The sequence below is a fragment of the Capsicum annuum genome, chromosome 3 (genome assembly GCF_002878395.1).
Source record: "Capsicum annuum cultivar UCD-10X-F1 chromosome 3, UCD10Xv1.1, whole genome shotgun sequence".
NCBI lineage: Eukaryota > Viridiplantae > Streptophyta > Magnoliopsida > Solanales > Solanaceae > Capsicum > Capsicum annuum.
In genome coordinates, this window is record NC_061113.1 from 40,694 (window position 1) to 65,917 (window position 25,224).

Genomic DNA, 25,224 nt, shown 5'->3' on the forward strand with positions numbered 1-25,224 from the left:
TGAACAAGTGGACATATGCATTCTGTGAGGCCAATTTGCATCTTACGCGGTGTCCTACATATATCATGCTACATAGAACGTGTGTGCCTATTAAGTGTTTGTGATAATTAAGGAACGAATACGTGGCCTATGGGTCTTTTTGATATATAATAAGGAAGCTTCAATTTGATGCTACCTCTAAATGAAGAAAATACTCCCTAATCTATTGCATGATGAGCTCAACAGAACAGAAAACTTAGTAGTTGAAAAGAAAAATAGTTGGAAGAACAGAAAACAAGAGAATAAGATTGTAACACCCCGTATTTCGGGCTAGAACGAAAACCGTCATTTCTATGCGTAGATGATCCAAAATCCTTAAATCCTATGCAAATTTGGTATGTTAATGAATTATGTAGTGTGGAACCTATTTGAGCATGAATTAAGATCATAGAGGTCCCCTAACTTAAGGCCAAGTTGAAAGCTTTCCTATCGTTCGAGTTTAGTGAGCGTCGAAACTTGGGTCAACTTCAATTGACCATAACTCTTTGTATATATTTAATTATAGGTCCTACTATATATCAAATGAAAGGTCTTCGAATTATATTTCCAACGATACCAATTTCGCCAAAATCCGACACCCAACCAAGAAGTTATGACTTTTCAAAGTGGAGTGTGTCGCCCAGCATAAGGTTTGCGACGCACACACTAATGTGTGCGATAAAGTGTGTGCCGCACAACCTATTTTATGTGATATGGTGTGCGCCGCATACATTATGACCCAAGTGACTTAAACATTCCGTTTTTGGGGCAAAACGGTCTTTTCCCACCCTTATTCAGCCATAAACACAAAATTCAGTCCCCAATTCTCCAAAATACATCCACACTCATCCAAAATTCTTAAGAACACTCCCAAGAGTTTCAAACTAAAAATCCAAATAAATAAAGATTCAACTGTGAGTTTTCAAAACAAATTGAAGAATCGGAATCCCCGCAACGTAGGCTTCAAGAAGCACCCGCTAATTTCGTAAATAGAGGTACGTGGGATTGTCCTAAATTTCATGGGCATGTTTTCAAAAAGGAATTTACACAAGACTTTAAATTTATACAAGTATATACATGTTTTTACAAATGGGAGTTTTCAATTAATACAAATAAAATGTTTAAATATATGATTTTGAAAGAAATATTGAGATGTCATGGGGTTGTATGTTTGAATGTATTTAAATGGTTGAATTGTGAACATGTGACCTGAAATTTCAAAAGGGTACGATGTACATGAGTTGTGAATTTTCTAAATTCACTAGATAATGTTTATACCCCATATTATACTTGTGTTAAACCATTGAGAGCATGAATTTTGCAATTGATATGACATTGCTCATAAATAATTAAACTTCTTGAATGATTGCATGTTAAGAACCATGGTGTATGTGTTTAATGGTGTAAAAGTCATACATATGTGCTTGTTGTAAATGGTATGAGAAGTTGGAAAGTTGATGTGATATTGATAACTTGCAAGTCGGGTATGACGATAGCCTGCAGAGTATGACATGTGATTGATTAGATGAGTTTAATGCATTGATTTTGTGAGATAGGCCCTTTGTTACGACAGCTATGGAGTTTTGGTAATACCCATTTATTTCATCACTCGGTGCCTTCTTTGATGGATCAATTTTCCTCATGGCATTCAAATGTTGAAACAGACTTGTTGGTACGTTTCCAGTGAAGTCATTGGAAGAGAGATCTAACATTCGAAGCTCAAGATACAAGTATTCACTTCCTGATGCTCTAATGGGTCCATGCAACTTATTCGATCTCAAGCTTAAAACTCACAGCTCAGGAAGAGTTCCCAACCACATTGGAAATGCATCATTGAGGAGATTGTCTCCTAAATCAAGAACTTCCAGTCGTTGGCAATTTTCCAAGGATAGTGGAATTTTTCCCTCTAGCTTATTTCCATGCAAATTGAAGCTTCTCAGTGCACTTCCAATGCTAAAAGTTGTTGGAAGTGCACCGAAAAGATTGTTGTGCTGCATATCAAGAACCTCAAGATGACTGGAATGATTCAAAATTGTATTCACTGATAGGGAGAAATTACAACGTAGCAATTCTCAACTTAGGGAAAACAAGGCAAAAGATAGATAAAAAAGAGAAAATAGAAAAGAGAGATTCCAGAGTGCTAAAAGTTTAGCTAAGAAAATAAGATGCAAGTTCTTCCATGCCCTCCTCTAAAGCTCTTGTGATGTTTATATAGCAGGGTATTCATTTGGATGTCTCTTGGCAGGCTGGTGCAATATGTGCAGCAGTATTTGACAGAGGTAGTGGTCCTCTATTGTCCTTTGGGACCACATACTCAACCAGGTATTTTGGGGACTGTTTGTCCCTACTGCTGCGCCTCAGTGTACTCGAGTGGTCCTGGGGGTTTGTTACATTGCCACCCCTATGAAGACGAACCTTGTCCTCAAGGTTCAAGTCTGGAAACTGATGAGTCAGTGTAGGAAGGTCTTCCCAAGTGGCCTCAGAAGGAGGCAACCCCTGCCATTTGACCAAGAACTGGGTTATTTGATGTCCTCCCTTTGTGACAATACGCTACTCCAAAATGTCCTCAGGTGTGAGCCGCAGAGATGAGTCTTGGCCGATAAGATCAATGGGAGTAACTTGTTTATCAAGGTTCCCTAAAAACTTTCGCAGAACCGAAACATGAAAGACAGGGTGTATTTTTTAGGAAGATGGGAGATCCATTTTGTAGGCAACCTCACCCACACGATGGAGCACCTTAAATAGACCAAAGAATCTTCGACTAAGTTTTGTATGATGCTGAAGGAGAATAGAGAGCTGCCTGTAGGGACGTAATCGAACATATACCCAATCTCCAATCTCAAAGCTTACATCTTTGCGTCCTTTGTCAGCATTACTCTTCATACGTTCTTCGGCAGCCTGCAAGTTGGACTTCAAGAGGGACAACGTTTCATCTCGGCGACAAAGAGACTCTATCACATCTGGATTGGAAGTGTCATCCCTGATGTATCGAGTTACCGTTGGGGGAGGCCGACCATAAACAACTTCAAAAGGGGTAAGCTTAGAGCTATGTTGGTATGAAGTGTTGTACCAAAATTCGGCCAACGGGAGTAGGCGAAACCAAGTAGCAGGGATATCCGCAACAAAACATCGAAGATACATCTCAAGACACTTGTTAAGAGCCTCTGTTTGTCCATCCAATTGTGGGTGATAAGCAGAACTCTTGGCTAATTTTGTCCCTTGAAGTCTATTGATCTCAGCCCGAAAATCAGACAAGAAAATAGGATCGCGGTCTGAAACAATTGAGGAAGGAAAGCCATGTAGTCAAATGTATTCTTGGACAAACGCTTCCGCGATCTTGTGACTAGTGAATTTTGGGGGCAAGGCGATGAAATGGCCATATTTTGACAACCTGTCCCCAATTACCAGAATGACTGTACGACCCTGAGAAGGTGGGAGGCCAGTGATGAAATCCATTGAAATATCCTCAAAAATTGAAACAGGTATAGGAATTGGAAGAAGAAGTCCAGCAGGTTTCGAATGTGTATCCTTCATTTGCTGGAAGACTTGGCACTGTAGGATGAACTGCTTGACATCCTTGCGCATACCCAGCCAAAAGAAATTGGATGAAAGGCGGAGAAAAGACCGTGCAATACCAGCATGACCTCCAATATTAGAAGAATGAAATTCTTCTAAGAGCAAACGTTTTAGTGCCGGGTCCGGGGGAATAATCAGACGCTTACGAAAAAGAAGCAGACCTTCTTGGAAGGTGAAGTGAGGCATGGAGTCAGGATCATCGCACAACTGATGCTGGAGTTGAATCAAATAAGAATCAGTTTTGTTCAAATGCTTGAGTTTGTAAACCAAAGCCATTTCTGTGACAGCCACAGTGAGAACCATCAAAGCTGGTTTCCTGGACAAGGCATCAGCAGCTGAATTCAATTTCCCCGGCCGATAGACAATCTCAAAGTCATAAACAATCAACTTACATAGCTATTGTTGTTGTTCTGGTGTTTGAATCACTTGACTCATAAGAGATTTTAGCGGCTGTTGGTCAGTGATGATGACGAATTTGCCACCCAAAAGGTATTTGTAACACCCCACATTTCGGGCTAGAACGTAAACCGTTATTCTTTCACATAGAGGTTGCAAAATCCATGAATCCTATGCAAATTTAGTGTGTAATCAATTATGTAGTGTGTGAATCTAGTTTATCATGAATTAAGATCATAGAAGTCCCCTAACTCAAGGACGAGTTGAAAGATTTCCAATCGTTCGAGTTTGAGTAAGCATCGAAACTTGGGTCAACTTCAATCAACCATAACTCATTGTATATGATGAACTGGGTGGACTACTATATACCAAATTGTAGATAATTTAATAAGCTTTCCAACGATATAAGATTCATCGAAATCCGACAGTCGGGTAAGAAGTTATAGGTATTTTAAGTTTCAGCTGTAAGATGAATTGCCATTTCATTGCATGGCGCGTCGCACCAGAAGCCAAAATGGCACTTGTCAATTTCCAGCAAGCCTCCGCGATAGACCCGCTTTGCGCCAAACTTCCAGGTTGCAATAATTGGCATTTTTCCAAGCTCCGCGTCGTGGTAAGCCTCAAAATGACAATTGTCAATTCCAGTAGCTCACAAAGATTTCCAGCGCATCACGGTGAAGCTTTAGACGGCGTTCCAGTCCCGAATTTTAAATTCTAAGGCCAAATTAGACATTTCCTATGGCCCCAAAGCCATCCAAACACGGGATTTATCCCCAATAACACCAAATACATCCATTATCATGAAATTACTCCAAGAACTTACATAAGGATTTCAAAATAAAAATCCACATAAATCAACATTTAACCGTGGGTTTTCAAAGAAAATTGAAGATTTGGAATCCCCAAGTCGAGGGCATCAAGAAGAACCCTTTGAATTCCTAAATAGAGGTACGTGGGGTTATCTCAAAAATCTCATGGGCTTAAAAAAATTCATTTTTAAAAATGGGGGGGTTTTGAAATTATGAATATAAACATGTTTTAAGCATCTTTATGATATTGATTTGGTCTTTAGGCTTATTTCTGAAGTGATTTGATATATTATATATGCATATGCTTGTGATTCAAAAGGTGTTAACTTGAGAGCATGAATTATATGAAACCCCTCTCTTGATATGAAATTATTTTGAATTTTCATATGATGTGAATTGTTAGAAATCATCTTGACAAGCATGACATTAACTATTTTGAAAGTGGATATGATTTTTGACTTGCAAGGAGAGGGTTATTATGTTGAAATATGATGGATATAATGGTTGCATGAAGTAATGATGTGATATTGATGGGTTGCAAGTCGGGTATGACGATACCCTACAGAATAAGATATGTGGTTGAATTAAATGGAGTTGAATGCATTTATTTTATACGAGATAGGTGGATGCCTGAAGAAGACGTTTGAGTGTAAGGGATCATCGCTGGAAACTGTGTTTGCCGACATGGGAATTTGGTACCAGGCTAAGTGATCTTGTGTACCTGACTTTATGTCATTCCCAAATTGGGACTATGGTTAGGAGCCCTGCTTCGTGATCTTGTGCACTACCATACTTTATTGGGTCAAGACACCCTGCTGTGTGATTTTGTGTGTCTTCCCCTCACTTATACACTAATCTTGGCGGCAACCAAGGTTTGACAGTTGGTGTAAATGTTATATGTAGGGTATTCCATCTAGCTCAGCTGCATTACATTTTTGTTGAAAACTATTACATTATGTCCATGTGTTTTCAAATGATTTGATACTAAACTGTTTTATACTGGCTCTCATCTATATTTTTTAAAAATATTGTATTTTGTTTTGATTTCTTTGCGTACCAGTACTTTTGTATTGACTCCCTTCCCTCCCATGTTCGGAGGCACAGTCTAGGGGTCCAGATAACCAGTAGATCTCTTTCGACAGATTTGCAGAATCAAGTGGTGAGCCTTCTATATTTTGGAAGGCCTGATGCCTGTCAGTTCATTTATCATTTAGTAGTTTTGGGTCTACTGTGGGCCTTGTCCCAGTTTTCAGATAGTTAATTATTTCGATCATGTAGTAGAGATTTCGCAGACGTTTTTGAGATGTTGATTGAGAATTGTGGGACATTATTCCCCATTACTGTTTTCATATGATTCTTGACCATGTTTCCGTTATATTGTGTACCTTTCGTATTTCTTTTGTCATATAAGTCATGTGCATGATTACCAGATAGATAGGGGTGTTTCGGGCCTTTATGGTTTGGAATACTCGTCACGGACAGGGCCCCAGTTTGGGTCGTGAAAAACTTTGTATCAAAGCAGGGTTCATGGTCCCAGGGTGTATGTGAAATCGTGTCAGGTAGAGTCTTGTTTATGGGTGTGTAGCGCGCCACACTTATAAGCAGGAAGCTACTAGGAGTTTAGGAAATGTTTCCCTTCTTTGTGAATTAGTTCGTATTTTAGAGTCAAGTCTGTTCCTAATTAGAAATCTTTTGTCTTACAGAAATAACAGTCATGCCTCCCCGTCGCAATACTAATCAGAGTGATCAGAATGAGGAAGTCCATCCCACTCATGGGATGAGGAAATGTAATAGAGCTCCTACTCAAGACCCTGTCCCTACTCCGGGAGTCCCTCCAGTCCCAATCAAGCCACCCCGAGCTCCACAGACCAATGTTAACCGACCCCCGACTAATCAGAGAGATATTTCGAATGCAGAATTTAGATAATCCATTCATATGTTAACACATTTGATGGCTACACAGACTCAGCGGTCAAAAGATACTGGGTCTATATCTGTTACTTCTTGAGCTACACGGGTGAGCCAATTCATGACGATGAATCCTCCCAAATTCACTGGTACTAAAGTAGAAGAGGATCCGCAGGAATTTGTAGACGAAATGGAAAATATCTTAAAAGTGATGCACGTTGATGAAGTAGAATGGGTAGAATTGGCCGTGTATCAGCTGAAGGAGGTGGCGAATCAGTGGTACAATGATTGGGAAGATGCAAAGGGCGACAATACTGAGTCCTCGGTATGGAGTGAGTTTGTAGATGATTTCCTTGACTGGTTCTTTCCTTTAGAGTTGAGGGAGGCAAAGGCTGAGGAGTTCATGAATCTGAAATAGGGGAAGATGAGCGTTCAGGAGTATACTCTAAAGTTTAATCAGCTGTCCCGTTATGCTCCTGAGATGACAAGTAGTATGAGGGCCCGGATGAGGAAGTTTGCGTTCGGCCTTTCAAATGACCTGGTGCTTGAGTGACAAGGAGCTATGTTGAACAAGGAGTTGTACTTTGCTAGACTGGCGGTTCATATGTAACATGTAGAAGAGAAAAAGAAAAAGATTTCAGAGGCTAGGGAGATAGAAATACAGGCGAAAAGAGCAAGACCTACCGACTAGGGTCACAACCAGCCTCAAAGCAGTAAGTAGGGAAATAAAAGGCTGAAGAAGAAGAATTGGGGTAATGCACAGTCTGCTGCCAGCGCCCCAGCGCCCAGACCACTAGCAGACAGACGATCTCAGAGTTTCCAGACTCATCATGGATCCAGAGCCCTAGATACTCAGTCACAGGGCAGTGTGGCCCTGTAGTGTCGTACTTACCCACGGTATGAGACTTGTGTAAGGAATCACCTAGGGAGGTTCTTTTTTGAGGGGAGAAATTGTTATACTTGTGGTAAAGTGGGTCATCTTCAGAGAGATTGCCCTTCTGTGGGAGGAAATACGAGGGGAGGGAGCTAAAACCCAAGCTGCCTCCATGGCTCCTCCTTCTAAGGGTGCTCCTTCAGCTGTCGGGAGCAGTCGTAACCAGTTGTATGCTTTGGCTAACCGCCAGGAGGAGGAAGCTTCACCAGATGTTATCACCGGTACGTTATGAATCTTTTCTCGTTATGTACTGCTTGATCCCGAGTCTACTCTGTCCTATGTGACCCCTTATGTGGCTGTTGGGTTCGGGTTTAAGCCCGAAGTTATTATAGAACCCTTCACTGTTTCCACTCCTGTAGGTGATTTTGTTGTTGCTAGAAGGGTGTATAGAAATTGGGTTCTGTCTATTCTTAGTAGGGATACTATGGCGGACCTTATAGAACATGATATGGTAGATTTTGATGATATACTTGGGATGGACTGGCTCCATTCGTGTTATGCCATACTTGATTGCAGAACCCGGAGGGTTACTTTTTTTCCCGAATGAGACACCAATTGAGTGGGCAGGAAATTCTATGTCACCTAGAGGTCACTTTATCTCTTATCTTGGAGCCCGAAAGCTCATCTCCAGAGGTTGTATGTATCATCTAATCTGAGTAAAAGACTCCAGGGTTGAAAATATTCCTCCTCAGTCAGTCCATGTAGTGAGTGAGTTTCTAGAAGTCTTTCCCGAAGATCTCCCAGGGATACCACCTGATAGGGAGATAGATTTTAGCATTGATGTGTTATAAGACACTCGTCCTATTTCCATTCCGCCATATAGAATGGCCCCCGTTGAACTTAAAGAGTTAAAAACACAGCTCGCAAACCCCCTAGACAAAGGCTTTATTCGTCCTAGTGTTTCCCCATAGGGTGCACCCGTACTTTTCATGCGAAAGAATGATGGGTCCCTTCGTATGTGTATAGACTACCGCCAGTTGAATAAGATCACTATAAAAAGCAAATATCCTCTTCCTAGGATTGATGATCTTTTTTACCAGCTTCAGGGTGCTAAATGTTTTTCGAAAATAGACCTTCGTTCGGGTTATCATCAATTGAAGTCCTCGCTATATAGGACCATACCGGATTGTGAAAAGGATTGGTGGAGTCGCATATGAGTTAGAGTTGCCTGCAAGTTTGGGTTCTGTCCACCCGGTATTCCATATATCCATGTTGAAGAAGTGCATTGGAGATCATTCGATAGTGTTACCTGTTGAAGAAATCAAAGTGACTGATTCCTTGTCTTATGAAGAAGAGCCTGTAGCAATCTTAGATCGTCAAGTGAGAAAGTTGAGGAGCAAGGAGATAGGCTCAGTTAAAATGTTGTGGCGGAATCAGAAAGTTGAAGAAGCAACTTGGGAATCAGAAAACGACATGAGAGTTAGATACCCAAGCCTATTTGATCCTGTGAATAGTGAGATGGAAGGTACAATCTTTTCTTATTCCTTCTTTTCTATATCTAAGAATACTTGAAATCGTGCATGACTATATTCCGTGTCATCATTCGGGAACGAATGATCCCAAGGGGGGATAATGTAACACCCCGCATTTCGGGCTAGAACGTAAACCGTTATTCTTTCACATAGAGGTTGCAAAATCCATGAATTCTATGCAAATTTAGTGTGTAATCAATTTTGTAGTGTGTGAATCTAGTTAAGCATGAATTAAGATCATAGAAGTTCCCTAACTCAAGGACGAGTTGAAAGATTTCCAATCGTTCGAGCTTGAGTAAGCATCGAAACTTGGGTCAACTTCAATCAACCATAACTCATTGTATATGATTAACTAGGTGGCCTACTATATACCGAATTGTAGATAATTGAATAAGCTTTCCAACAATATAAGATTCGTCGAAATCCAACAACCAGGTAAGAAGTTATGGCTATTTTAAGTTTCAGCTGAACTTCCAGGTCGCAATAATTGGCATTTTTCCAAGCTCCGCGTCACGGTAAGCCTCAAAATGACAATTGTCAATTCCAGTAGCTCACCGTGATTTCCAGCGCATTGCGGTGAAGCTTTAGACGGCGTTCCAGTCCTGAATTTTAAATTCTAAGGCCAAATTAGACATTTCCCATGGCCCCAAACCCATCCAAACACGGGATTCATCCCCAATAACACCAAAATACATCCATTATCATCAAATTACTCCAAGAACTTACATAAGGGTTTCAAAATAAAAATCCACATAACTCAAGATTTAACCATGGGTTTTCAAAGCAAATTGAAGGTTTGGAATCCCCAAGTCGAGGGCATTAAGAAGCACCCTTTGAATTCCTAAATAGAGGTACGTGGGGTTCTATCAAAAATCTCATGGGATTAAAAAAGTTCGTGTTTTAAAAATGCGGGGTTTTGAAATTATGAATATAAATGCATATGCTTGTGATTCAAAAGATGTTAAATTGAGAGCATGAATTATATGAAACCCCTCTCTTGATATGAAATTATTTTGAATTTTCATATGGTGTGAATTGTTAGAAATCATCTTGACAAGCATGACATTAACTATTTTGAAAGTGGATATGATTTTTGACTTGCAAGGAGATGGTTATTATGTTGAAATATGATGAATATAATGGTTGCATGAAGTAATGATGTGATATTGATGGGTTGCAAGTCGGGCATGACGATACCCTACAGAATAAGATATGTGGTAGAATTAGATGGAGTTGAATGCATTTATTTTATACGAGATAGGTGGATGCCCGAAGAAGGCGTTTGAGTGTAAGGGCTCATCGCTGGAAACCGTGTTTGCCGACATGGGAATTTGGTACCAAGCTAAGTGATCTTGTGTACCTGACTTTATGTCATTCCCAAATTGGGACTATGGTTAGGAGCCCTGCTTCGTGATCTTGTGCACTACCATACTTTATTGGGTCGAGACACCCTGCTGTATGATCTTGTGTGTCTTCCCCACACTTATACTCTAATCTCGGCGGCAATCGAGGTTTGACAGTTGGTGTAAATGTTATATGTAGGGTATTCCACCTAGCTCAACTGCATTACATTGTTGTTGAAAACTATTACATTATGTCCATGTGTTTTCAAATGATTTGATACGAAACTGCTTTATACTAGCTGTCACCTATATTTTGTAAAAATATTGTATTTTGTTTTGATTTCTCTGCGTACCAGTACTTTTGTATTGACTCCCTTCCCACCTAGGTTCGGAGGCACAGTCTAGGGGTCCAGATAACTAGTAGATCTCTTCCGAAAGATTTGTAGAATCAAGTGGTGAGCCTTCTATATTTTGGAAGGCTTGATGTCTATCAGTTCATTTATCATTTAGTAGTTTAGGGTCTACTGGGGGCTTGTCCCAGTTGTCAGATAGTTATTTGTTTCGGTCATGTAGTAGAGATTTCGCAGACGTTTTCGAGATGTTGATTGAGAATTGTGGGAGATTATTCCCCATTACTGTTTTCATATGATTCTTGACCATGTTTCCATTATTTTGTGTATCTTCCGCATTTCTTTTGTCATATAAGTCATGTGCATGATTACCAGATAGATAGGGGTGTTTCGGGCCTTTATGGTTTGGAATGCTCGTCACGGCCAGGGCCCCGGTTTGGGTTGTGACAGTATTTACGCCACTTTTGGACAGCTTGGGTAATAGCAAACATTTCCCTCGTGTAAGTGGAAGCCGCTTGCATCCTGGGAGATGATTTTTCACTGAAAAAAGCAATGGGGTGCCCTTCTTGAGATAACACTGCTCCAATTCCAGTACTAGAGGCATCAGTTTCCATAGAGAACACTTTTGAGAAATCTGGCAATGCAAGAATTGGAACAGAACTAAGGGCTCGTTTGAGGTCAAAAAACGTTGTGGATGCGCTAAAAGACCAAACAAAGGAATCCTTTTTTAGAAGGTTTGTGAGTGGGGAAGCAAGTTGGGCATATCCCTTTACAAATCGCCGATAATAACCCGTCAAGCCCAGAAAACCACGAACTTCTTTTCTCGGGGTCAACTTGCAAGCCGCTGAAAGAAATAATATGACCCAGTATGTAATAGAAGTCTGTCCAAATTGGCATTTAGACTGTTTAACCACCAAAGAATTCCTCTTGAGCAACTCAAAAACATTCTGCAAGTGAGCAAGATGATCCTGCCAGGACTGACTATAAGCTAATATGTCATCGAAGAAGACAAGGACAAACCGGCGAAGGAAGGGCTTGAATAAGGAGTTCATTGTAGCTTGAAAGGTGGATGGGGCATTTGAGAGGCCGAAGGGCATGACAAGGAACTCAAAATGACCATCATGAGTTCGGAAGGCTGTCTTTTCTATATCATCCTGATGGACACGGATTTGATGGTATCCAGCTAATAAGTCCAACTTGGAGAAAAAATGGGCATTATGGAGTTCATCAAATAATTCATCAACCGTGGGAATGGGAAAACGATCTTTAACCGTGATGGAGTTCAATGCCCTATAGCCGATGCAAAAGCGCAATGTGCCATCTTTTTTTATCACCAAAAGGATGGGTGAGGAATAAGGGCTAGAGCTGTGTCGAATCACACCTGAATAAAAAGATGCTGCAACATCTCTGGAGAAGCATCAGTAGTGCGATTAGCAAGCTGCTCAAATCGAGAAAGATACTCAGCAACAGTCGAAGTCATCTGCAATTTCCCCAAAAGCCCCTCAGGTGCTTCCATGGATTTTGAACCGAAACGAGTTACCAAAGCTTTGGTGAAGTGTTCCCAGCCAATCAGTTGATGGTTCTTATACATCCATTGATACCAGTCTCTAGCCATGCCCTCAAGATAGAAGGAGACAAGGTTCAAACGATGTTCATCATGGACATTATAAGAAACAAAGTATTGGTTGGCTTGGAAAATCCAACTTTCAGCAAACCGGCCATCAAAACGGGCTAAATCTATGGGTGCTGGTTTATCTCTCCGAAAAGGGCCACAAGGGTTCTAATTTACAGAAAGGGCTTGTGGCTGGTGTGGTGGATTCAACTGCGGAGCTGGGGGAGAAAGATGTTGATAGAAGAAATTTTGTCGTGGTGGTATGGAAGAACAACTAGGGTTAGAGGTTGTTGAGCTTTTTGTAGAGGGTTGGGTGTGCTGATTCTGGGTCTGGAGGGTGGAAATTTGGGAGATAATTTCTTATAGTGTGGAGTTAATCGAATCAAAAGTTATACTGTGAGAATCAACAGTTTCTTGCAGCTTCTTGAAGGCCTCGTCCATTGTGCGCAAACGTGTGTTAGGAGAACCATCACCCATTGGTAGAGGAGGTTCAATGAAAGCACCAAATTGACTGATTCAAAATTGTATTCACTGATAGGGAGAAATTACAATGTAGCAATTCTCAACTTAGGGAAAACAAGGCAAAAAGATAGATAAAAAAGAGAAAATAGAAAAGAGAGATTCCAGATTGCTAAAAGTTTAGCTAAGAAAATAAGATGCAAGTTCTTCCATGCCCTCCTCTAAAGCTCTTGTGATGTTTATATAGCAGGGTATTCATTTGGACGTTTCTTGGCAGGATGGTGCAATATGTGCAGCGGTATTTGACAGAGGTAGTGGTCCTCTATTGGCCTTTGGGACCACATACTCAACCAGGTATTTTGGGGACTGTTTGTCCCTACTGCTGCGCCTCAGTGTACTCGAGTGGTCCTGTGGGTTTGTTACGATGACCACTCATGTTGCCAAAACATTGTGGAATTGCTCCCATTAGATTGTTTCTACCCAAATCTAGACCTTGTAGTGATGTTAAATTGCAAATAGATGGAGGGAGCTCTCCACTGAGATTATTATGTGACATCATCACATACCAGAGGCCACTGATATTACCCAAACATTGCAGAATTTTTCCTTTCAAGTTGATTCTCGACAAATTCAGGACTACCAATGATGTCAAATTACAAATAAATGAAGGAATTCCCTCAGCCGTCAGATTGTTGTTGTCGAGAAACAGATTTTGCAAGTTCTCAAATTTTCAAAGGAAGACGGAATTGGGCCATTGAGTTGATTATTGGATAATATTAGATAATGGAGGTTTTTCAGATTTCCCAATTCACTAGGAATTGGGCCAGAGAGTTGATTATTGGATAATACCAGATAATAGATGTTTTTCAGATTCCCCAACGCACTAGGAATTGGGCCAGAGAGTTGATTATTGGATAATGTCAGATAACGGAGGTTTTGCAGATTCCCCAACGCACTAGGAATTGGGCCAAAGAATTGATTATTGGATAATACCAGAGCACTGAGGTTTTTCATATTCCCCAACTCACTAGGAATTGCGCCAGAGAGTTGATTATGGGATAATTCCAGATCATTGAGGTTTTTCAGATTCCCTAGTGAAGCAGGAATAGAACCATTAAGAGAGTTGGTACTCAAAGCTTGTTTAGTAAGAGACCTCAGGTAACCTATTTCTTCCGGAATGGAACCAGAATGGTGATTCTCATAAAGATACAAATAGGACAAGTTGTTCAAATTCCCCAATGAAGAAGGACTAGAACCATTAAGGAAGTTCCTGCCCAAAGATAGCTTAGTCAGAGATCTTAGCTGACCTATTTCTCCTGGAATGGGACCATTTAAATGGTTGTCAAATATGTGGAGGATCTGAAGCTTGACCAGTGAGCCGATTTGTGATGGGATTGTGCCTGAAATTTGATTGATATGCAAGTCAAGACAGACAAGATTAGTGAGATTACCAATCTCAGGTGGGATGGTGCCAGAGAGACTGTTCATGCTAAGATCAACATATTCAAGAAAATGGAGGGATGAAAACGGAAAATCATAGAGGGTACCAATGACTCTAGCATTTGTAATATTCAACCTACTTACCCTACCATTAAAGCAAACAACTCCGTACTGGTCGTTGCATGCATCAGAACTTTGTTTCCATGAAGCCAACAAGGAATTATGCTCGTTATTGAAAGTTGATTTCCATTTTAGGAGAGAAGTTACTTCCTCAGTGGAAGCAAAAGTAATTGTAAAGAGAGTGAAAAACTAAAGTAAAAACAATATTTTCGAAACCGTCATATTATACGATTTTGAGTTGATAATTTTTGTTGTTGATGAAATTGGTTTATATTGTAATAAACCAATACAAGCCTTGCATGTAAAATAAGGCGTAGAATCAGAATGACTTTAAAGTCAATGAGTCTTTGTTTTGTTGAATAATTATCTCCATATGCTTGTTTGTATGTGTTTCAACTTTCTTCATATCAATCAATTCCACTGTTACTGAAAGAATGCCTTATTAATAGTTGTACCTCCCTCAAAAAAAAAAAAAAAATTAAAAAAAAGAGAGGAGAAAATAAAGTCAAGAAAGATAATGAATTGTAAGTGGAAGATGATATTGTATTTTCGAAGTCTTGCTGTAGAAATTTCAAAGAAAGCTAATCACACAAATTCATTCAATTTGATGTAAAATTCCAAAGCTTACATAAGAAAGTCCTTATACTTGATTAGACATCTATTTATGTGGACCTACTTTATTGGAAAAAATACTTTGCTGGACCAATAATTGATCTAATCAAGTATATTTAAGTAGTCAAAAGAGTAGGAGAATGTCATTCTCAAACATTAGATACGACTAAGTCATATAATCTACATCTTTTACTCTCAAAAGAAAGAAAGAGTCCAACTGCAGATACTTAAATTTTGTCATTCTCAAGTCAATGTACAAGTCTCTTCCATGAAAATTTCATAAGACAATATTTTTCATGTCTTGATGAGAAATTTCAAACAAATCCCTTTCACTTCCAAATAAATAAAAAGATATAGTTCATTACCAATATAGTCTTTTCACTTTAACATTATCACAAAATAAAGTTCACTGATATTAAATTTAATAGCAAATTGAAAAAGGGCATGGAATAATTCAATTTAATTCAGACAAAAATCATATGGTATATATGTGATGCAAATATGTTTGGTTCTCATTTCTCATCTTTAAACTAGTGGAGCATATCCAGTCTTAGACTAATATTATCTCTAATATAATTTGAACTACACTTACTTTTCATAACGTTAAACTCACAAAATTCTTGATATAGAAATTTCAAAGAAAGCTTCATCACAAAAATTCATTCAATTTGATGTAAAATTCCAAAGCTTTCAAAAGAAAAAAAATTGGAAAAAACAAAGCAAATGGCAAATCCTTATATTTGATAAGACAGTTATTTATGTGGACCGATTTTATTAGAAATAGAATACTTTACTTTGATCCAATCAAGAATATTTAAGTAGCTAAAAGAGTAGGAAAATGAAGTCAAGAAAGACTTTGTAATTCTTACTGTGGAAATTTCATATGAAAACTACAACAAACAAATCTTTATCTCTTTGAATTTTCATTTGATGTTACCACTCATTACCAGAACATATTTTTTACTCTAATCATTAAAGCATCATGTGTAGTTAGTTTGAACTATAAAAAATATCCTTTTCTCTTACTCGTTCATAGATAATACCGCAAATCATGATCTCAATTTATTTTATTGAAACATAAATTATTCATAGACTAATAATGAGTATTAATGATCAATAAGTGGCCTAATTGTCAAAGAAATGGGCAAAAAGCACAGGAGTATAAGGCTTAAAATTGCACCCTAGACCAAAAAATAATAGGTGATTTTTCAGTCTACCAAAGTCATAGTGGTGACTGAGCTATCCGGTATGCATTTGCTAGTGAAAGGTAGCACGTATTCAATACACAAGTTAGCCCGAACACCACTGTTATTGTTATCGAATCAAACAGGAATAAGCAATAGGATAAGCAAAAGAAGCAACAAGATGAACACATGTAGATTTACGTGGAGACCCTTGATAGAAAAAATCACGGGCAGAGGAGGAGGAATTCACTATAATGGAGAGGAGTACAATGGAGGAGACGAGAGTCTCAACGTAATTTTTCACAACTAAAAACAATCCAGTAAATGCACTTATATAATACGTGCGTACAAAAAAATCCTAAGCCCAAAAATAAACAGGTCCATATCGCGGGGCAAATATGGGTTGTACCGCGAACTTTTCGGGGCCGGATCAATAAAATTCAAGTCACGGACTCTAATAGTTATTGAAAAAAGGGAAAAGGCTCAAATATACCACTGAACTATCATAAATGGCTCATTTATGCCATCTGTTAAAAGTTGGGCTCATTCATGCCATTGCCATTACAAAACTAGCTCATCCATGCCATTACTTTTAAGAGCCGGTTTTTAGAAAATAGCTTTGCCACGTGGCAGCATATTAGAGGTCCACGTCATTTTTTTTAGAAAAAAATAATTTTTAAAAAAAAAAATTATAAATTTTTTTTTTATAATTTCTTATTTAATTTTTTTAAAAAAAATGGTGTTGGTTATGAAGTTTATAGATTACATATTTCTATGCTTTTATATATCAATTAACGAATAATAAATTTTGCATATAACTAATGTGCATGTTTTTTCTGAATTCTTATTTTTAAAAATAATTATATATATATTTGATCAATCTTCTAGGTATTTATTTATACACGAACCCAAAATATTCAAACCTGAAATTCTAGTTCATCATAACCATTGCTAGTCCTTATATGCAATGATAATAAAGGACGGAACCATATTCTTGTCATATTTTGCCAAATGAAAAAGGTGACCATATTAAAATGATCAATTCAAAGACATTAAATGGTTAGTCCTTCTTAACACTTTGAAAAGTACATGATAGAGAAAGAAAAAGAATGCAAAAATGTGAACAATTTCTTCCATTGGTGCATTCTCTTTTCCTTACTTTTCTCTCCCTCTTTGTGTGTATGCATGCAAAATGTATGTAGTAAAGTATTGTGTGTGGATGTGTACGTTATTATTTATTCTTTTTTGATAATCATTTATATGCATCAATGCATGGATCATATATTATATCAAATCTCACTTCAAATTTAATCATAACAAAGATTTGAATACTCTAGTATTACAACAACAAATGTAAAATAAGAGCAACTCCACTTCATAATATTGGAATTAAATTTCGCATAATTGCGATATTATATTATTCAAAGAAAGGTAAAGGGTTACCTTTTGAAAAAACAGTTGCCAACAAAAGAAAGAAGAAGCTGCGAACTCGAAACCACGAACAAAACCTTAAACTCCAACTCGTTCTTTGCCCGTTTATGTTATTTGTTTTTTGTTTCTGTCAAATGTTACTCCCTTTTCTTCTTAACTCTTCTCTTTTTTTGTTTTTCTCTCCCAGTCCGTGTTTTTTTTATCAAGATTCCTCTCCCTTTCTTCCTGTTTTCGTCCTTTTTGTTTCCCTAATCCTCCCTATTCGTTCCCCTTATCTTTGTGTTTTTCTATGTCCCCTTTGTGTCTGTGTGGGTGTACTATATAATGTATAAGGTTGGGAAGTTGAGGGAGTTGAGGGGGTTGAGGAAAAGGTGGGGATGATTGGGGTAGTTTTCTTTAGGATAAGATTTTTTTTATAAATATATAATGTATAAGGTTGGGAAGTTGAGGTGATTTTTTTTATTTTTTATTTTTTAAAAAAGATATTTATAATAAAAATTTTGTATAATTTTTTTAAATTAAATTTAAAAAATAAAAATAAAAAAATTGACATGGATCTCTAATTAGCTGCCACGTGGCAAAACTGTTTTCTAAAAATCGACTCTTAAAAGTAATGGCATGGATGAGCCAGTTTTGTAACGGCGATGGCATGAATGAGCCCAACTTTTAACGGATGGCATAAATGAATCATTTCTGATAGTTCAATGGTATATTTGAGCCTTTTCCCTTGAAAAAAAAAAGGCGATCAAAACGGAAAAATCAGGGAAGGAATTATGTCCATATGCTTGTTTGTATGTGTTTGAACTTTCTTCATATTAACCAATTCCAAGTATAGAAGATGTCACTCTCTAAGTCAATGCACAAGTCTTTAGTCTTGTCAAGAAAAATGCCAGTTTGGCCTATTTTGTCTAAGAAACTAAATTGTTTTATCCTTCCAATCGCAAAGTCATTATTTTTTTCCTTTGCACGCTTAATATGTGTTATGATCAGACAGAATAAGTAATACCACAAGCAAAAGAAAAATAAGATGAGCACATAGATTTACGTGGAAATCCTTGCGGGAAAAATCACGGGCAGAGGCAGAGGAATTTCACTATAATACAGAGGAGTACAATGAGGAGAATGACGTATTTTCTGAACGTCCAAAAATAACCCACTAATTGCACTTATATAATACGTGCGTAAAATAAATCTTATGCCCAAAAACATACAGGCCTATCAGCCCGATCCCTACGCTACCGCCACAGACCCCATGAAAAATCACAAACATGGGTCGCACTGCGAACTTTTCAGGGCCGGATCAACAGAATTTGTGTCACAGACTCCAACAATATGTTCCTCCATCAATTCAGCTATTATCAATAAAATCATACGTAAACTTGATATATATATATATAATCAGAGCTCATAATATTACATTTTCCCTAGTTAATAGAAAGAAAATTAAGTCCGACGGAGCTTCAATACACAAGTTAACCCGAACACCACTGTTATTGAACTTAGCGGAGAAATTAGGTCAGGAATTATGTCCATATGCTTGTTTGTATGTGTTTGAACATTATTCATATTAATCAATTCCAAGTCATTCTCTTAGTCAATGTTTTAGTCTTGCCAAGGAAAATGCCAGTTTGGCCTATTTTGTCTCAGAAACTAAATTGTTTTATTTTTTGCTTTTTTAATATTTATTTTTTCTTGTCCAAGTACATCTACATTTACTTTTTAAATAAAATAAAACTGTCAAATCGTCTCATGCCTGAAATGTGAGGATTCATAATATATTTGTATTTCGTGTCTGAGACAAATGAGTTTAACCGAACTCGTTGTTAATGGGCTGTATCTCCCTAAAAGAACAAAATAAATAAAGATCGGAGGGGATTAAGCCAAGAAAGATAATGAATTGTAAGTGGGAGATGTGTTGTAGAAATTTCAAAGTTAGCTACATCACACAAATTCATTCAATTTGATGTAAAATTCCAAAGCTTGCAGAAGAAAGTCCTTATACTTGATTAGACATCTATTTATGTTGACCTATTTTATTGAAAAAGAATACTGGACCAATAATTGATCTAGTCATGTATATTTAAGTAGCCAAAAGAGTAGGAGAATGTCATTCTCAAACATTATATACGGCTAAGTCATATAATATTTGCATCTTTTACACTCGATAGAAAGAAAGAGTCTAACTGCAAATACTTAAATTTGGTCATTCTGAAGTCAATGTACAAGTCTGTTTCATGAAAATTTCATATGATGTGGTCATTTGCTTTGAGAAAATAATTTCTTTACTATATTTTATATGAAAGACGTCCTTTTAATTTGCCAAATCTCTTCAGGAATAGGTCCAGAAAGGTGATTCTCATGAAGAAACAAAATAGACAAGTTGGTCAAATTAGCAGAAACAGAAGAGTTATAGTTCAAATATAGGAAAGTAGAGAACGTGATTGTCATTAAGATGCAGAATAGACAACTATTTCCGTTTGTATGGGAGTACCTCTTAGATTCTTCGCGTACTCTTGTGAGGACGGAATACTGAAGAGAATTCAGGTTTCGATTCGTAATATTTTCTTGTTCTAATTTGTAACAGATCAGTTAGTGATCTATAAGCTTATTTCTGTTTGCGAAACAAATATGGTTTGAAATTATGAATTAAATAGCTTGAGCTATTGTCTTCCTTTTGGGATTATGTAACGAGACATTCAAACTTGAGCATATGAACTTGAAAAATATATTAAGTTTATAAACCTTAAGTAGATTAATACAAACTAAAGAAGAACAAATGTAAATGCAGACATCTCTCAAAATTAAGCTTAGTAGTGAACAATAGGAGTAACTAACTCCACTGCGCCAACGTCCTCTTATCCTTGACATCTGAAATTTGAAAAACAAGATAGTGAACATCAAACACTTATCAATAAGAAGAATATGCTTCGGAGAGAGTATCGATTAGTTGTTTAGCTCAGCTTGAATAACTGTAAGTTCCTGAAATCGAATTTTGCTCCATTGGTAAATTTTCTAGAAGAGGTTATTTCGTCTTCTGTAGTTCCTTTGCGTTCCCTGCTTCTTTCTCCTTGCCATCATAATTTTATGTCCCAGCTCTTCAACGGTTCTTTCAAGCCATTTCATATTTCCAGTTGAGATCAAGATATATATTATGGATAGTCCGATACATAGTCCGGTTCCATACCCCATAAGAGCCGCTTTCCAAAAATCATTCAGAAATTCAGAGTTGCTTTCTTCATCAACCGCAGATCCAGCATAAGTTTTCTCTGAGACTTTGAAAGTGGGAATCCACGTAATCCATCATTACCTTCATATGAATTGTTCTCAAAGGTATGAAATTGATTTCCTTGAGGAATGCACCCTTCGAGATGATTTTAGGGGAGATTTAAGACTTCGAGAGATGTAAGAGAAGCAAATTGTGCTGGTATCTCTCCTACAAGATGGTTACCTGACAGATCCAATGATTCAACTGAAGATAAACTTCCAAGTGATTGCGGAATAGGACCTTGCAATCCATTATGAGATAAATTTAGCATGCGAAGTGCAATGAGTTCACCTATGATACTTGGAATATGTCCTTCAAATTTATTGTTTGAAAGATCAATAGTGGTGTACAAAAACAAGACTCTCACAACTTCAAGCTCCATTCCCTTTGTTACGACAGCTATGGAGTTTTGGTAATATCCATATCTTTCATGATCACTCGGTGCCTTCTTTGATGGATCAATTTTCCTCATGGCGTTCAAATGTTGAAACAGACTCGTCGGTAAGTTTCTCGTGAAGGCATTGGAAGAGACATCTAAGATTCGGAGCTCAAGATACATGTTTCCACTTCCTAAAGTTCTAATGGATCCATGCAACTTATTCAATCTCAAGCTTAAAACTCGCAGCTCAGGAAGAGTTCCCAACCACATTGGAAAGGTATCATTGAGGAGATTGTCCCCTAAACCAGAACTTCCAGTCGTTGGCAATTTATTAAGGATCGTGGAATTTTTCCCTCTAGCTTATTGCCATGCAAATTGAAGCTTCCGAGTGCACTTCCAATGCTAAAAGTTGTTGGAAGAGTACCGGAAAGATTGTTGTGCTGCATATCAAGAACCTCAAGATGACCACTCATGTTGCGAAAACATTGCGAAATTGCTCCAATTAGATTGTTTCGACCCAAATCTAGAACTTGTAGTGATGTTAAATTGCAAATAGACAACGGGAGCTCTCAACTGAGATTATTATGTGACATCATCACATACTGGAGGCCACTGATATTACCCAATAATTGCAGAATTTTTCCCTTCAAGTTGTTTTTCAACAAATACAGGACTGTTAGTGATGTCAAATTACAAAAAGATGAAGGAATTTCGTCAATCAGATTGTTGTTGCCGAGAAACAAAGTGTGCAAGTTTCTCAAAATGCCAATGGAAGACGGAATTGAACCAGTGAGTTGATTATTGGATAATTCCAGATCATTGAGGTTTTTCAGATTCCCCAACTCACTAGGAATTGGGCCAGAAAGATTGTTTGTATGTAAGCTTAAATTCTGAAGTGACTTCATCTTACCTATTTCTGCAGGAATGGGACCAAACAATTCATTGGAGAAAGCATAGAACACTCTTGCATTGATCAAGTTGCCTAGTTCTGGAGGGATGTGACCTGTTAACTGGTTTGTTTGAAGATAAGCTTCAACAAGATTGACAAGTTTTCCTATCTCTGCAGGAACAGAGCCAGAAAGGTGATTCTCATAAAGATACAAATGGGACAAGTTGTTCAAATTCCACAATGAAGCAAGAATAGAACCATTAAGGAAGTTCCAGCCCGAAGATAGCTTAGTAAGAGATCTTAGCTGACCTATTTCTCCTGGAATGGGACCATTTAAATGGTTTTGAAATATGTGGAGGATCTGAAGCTTGACTAGTAGAAGCCGATTTGTGATGGGATTGTGCCCGAAATTTGATTGTTATTCAAGTCAAGACAGACAAGATTAGTGAGATTACCAATCTCAGGTGGGATGGTGCCAGCCAAATTGTTCATGCTAAGATTAAGATACTCAAGAAAAGGGAGAGATGAAAACGGAAAATCATATAGTGTAGCAGAGACACTAGCATTAGTAATATTCAACGTGTTCACCGTACCATTAATGCATGTAACTCCATACCAGTCGTTGCATGCATCAGAACTTGGTTTCCATGAAGCCAATAAGGAATTATTCTGGTTCTTGAAAGTTGATTTCCATTTAAGGAGAGCAGTTGCTTCCTCAGTGGAAGCAAAAGTAGTTGTAAAGAGAGTGAAAAACTGAAGTAAAGAGAATAATATTTTTGAAAACATCACCATGTACTGTTAAACGAATTTGAGTTGATAATTTTTGTTGTTGATGAAATTAGTGCAGGGTACACTATTTATATTGTAATAAACCAATACAAGCCTTGCGTGTAAACTAAGGCGTAGAATTAGAATGACTTTAAAGTCAATGAGTCTTCATTTTGTTGAATAATCATCTCCATTTGCTTGTTTGTATGTGTTTGAACTTTCTTCATATTAATCAATTCCACTGTCATTTCAAGAACGTGTTGTTAATTAAGTCAAGAAAGATAATGAACTGGAAGTTGAAGATGGTGTTGTTTTTTCCAAGTCTTGTTATAGAAATTTCAAATTCATTCAATTTGATGTAAAATTCCAAAGCTTGCATAAGAAAGTCCTTATACTTGATTACACATCTATTTAAATGGACCTATTTTATTGAAAAAAATACTTTACTGGACCAATAATTGATCTAGTCAAGTATATTTAAGTAGCCAAAAGAGTAGGAGAACGTCATTCTCAAACATTAGATACGACTAAGTCATATAATCTACATCTTTTACTCTCGAAAGAAAGAAAGAGTCCAACTGCAGACACTTAAATTTTGTCATTCTCAAGTCAATGTACAAGTCTCTTCCATGAAAATTTCATAAGACAATATTTGTCATGTCTTGATGAGAAATTTCAAACAAATCCCTTTCACTTCCAAATAAATAAAAAGATATAATTCATTACCAATATAGTCTTTTCACTTTAACTTTATCACAAAATAAAGTTCACTGATATTAAATTTAATAGCAAAATGAAAAAGGGCATGGAATAATTCAATTTAATTCAGACAAACATCATATGGTATATATGTGATCCAGATATGCTTGGTTCTCATTTCTCATCTTTAAACTAGTGGATCATATCCACTCTTAGACTAACATTATATCTAATATATTTTGAACTATACTTACTTTTCATAACATTAAAGTCACAAAATTGTTGCTATAGAAATTTCAAAGCAAGTTGCATCACAAAAATTCATTCAATTTGATGTAAAATCCCAAAGTTTGCAAAAGAAATAAAATAGGAAAAAACAAAACAAATGGCAATTCCTTATATTTGATTAGACAGTTGTTTATGTGAACCGATTCTATTAAAAAGGGAATACTTTACTGTGATCTAATCAAGCATATTTAAGTAGCTAAAAGAGTAGCAAAATGAAGTCAAGAAAGACTTTGTAATTCTTACTGTGGAAATTTCATATGAAAACTACAACAAACAAATCCTTATCTCTTTGAATTTTCATTTGATGTTACTACTCATTAACAGAACGTATTTTTTACTCTAATCATTAAAGCATCATGTGTAGTTAGTTTGAACTATAAAAAATAGCCTTTTCTCTTACTCGTTCATAGATAATACCGCAAATGATGATCTCAATTTATTTTATTGAAACATAAATTATTCATAGACTAATAATGAGTATTAATGATCAATAAGTGGCCTAATTGTCAAAGAAATGGGCAAAAAGCACAGGAGTATAGCACGTATTCAATACACAAGTTAGCCCGAACACCATTGTTATTGTTATCGAATCAAAATGGAATAAGCAATAGGATAAGCAAAAGAAGCAACAAGATGAACACATATAGATTTACGTGGAAACCCTTGACGGGAAAAATCACGGGCAGAGGAGGAGGAATTCACTACAATGGAGGGGAGTGCAATGGAGGAGACGAGAGTTTCAATGACGTGATTTTTCACAACCAAAAACAACCCACTAAACGCACTTATATAATACGTGCATACAAATAAATCTTAAGCCCAAAAATATAAATCCTAAGCCCAAAAATATACAGGTCCATATTGCGGGGGTGAACATGGATCGCACTGCAAACTTTTCAGTGCTAGATCAACAAAATTCGGGTCACAGACTCTAACAGTTATTGAAAAAAAAGGCGATCAAAGCGGAGAAATCAGGGAAGGAATTATGTCCACATGCTTGTTTGTATGTGTTTGAACTTTCTTCATTCATATTAATCAATCTTCATTCATATTAACCATTCTCTAAGTCAATGGTCAAAGCACAAGTCTTTAGACTTGCCAAGATGGCCTATTTTGTCTAAGAAACTAAATTGTTTTATCCTTCCAATCGCAAAGTCATTATTTTTTTCCTTTGCACGCTTAATATGTGTTATGATCGGACAGAATAAGTAATACCACAAGCAAAAGAAAAACAAGATTAGTGCATAGATTTACGTAGAAACCCTTGTGGGA

At 37.3% G+C, this 25,224-nt stretch overlaps 2 pseudogenes; both read right to left on the reverse strand.

Moving 5' to 3' along the window:
* Nucleotides 1–11,057: 11,057 nt before the first annotated feature.
* LOC107854169 lies at nucleotides 11,058–17,234 on the reverse strand (annotated as a pseudogene).
* Nucleotides 17,235–20,366: 3,132 nt separating this feature from the next.
* On the reverse strand, nucleotides 20,367–23,593 carry LOC107841752 (annotated as a pseudogene).
* Nucleotides 23,594–25,224: the final 1,631 nt, after the last annotated feature.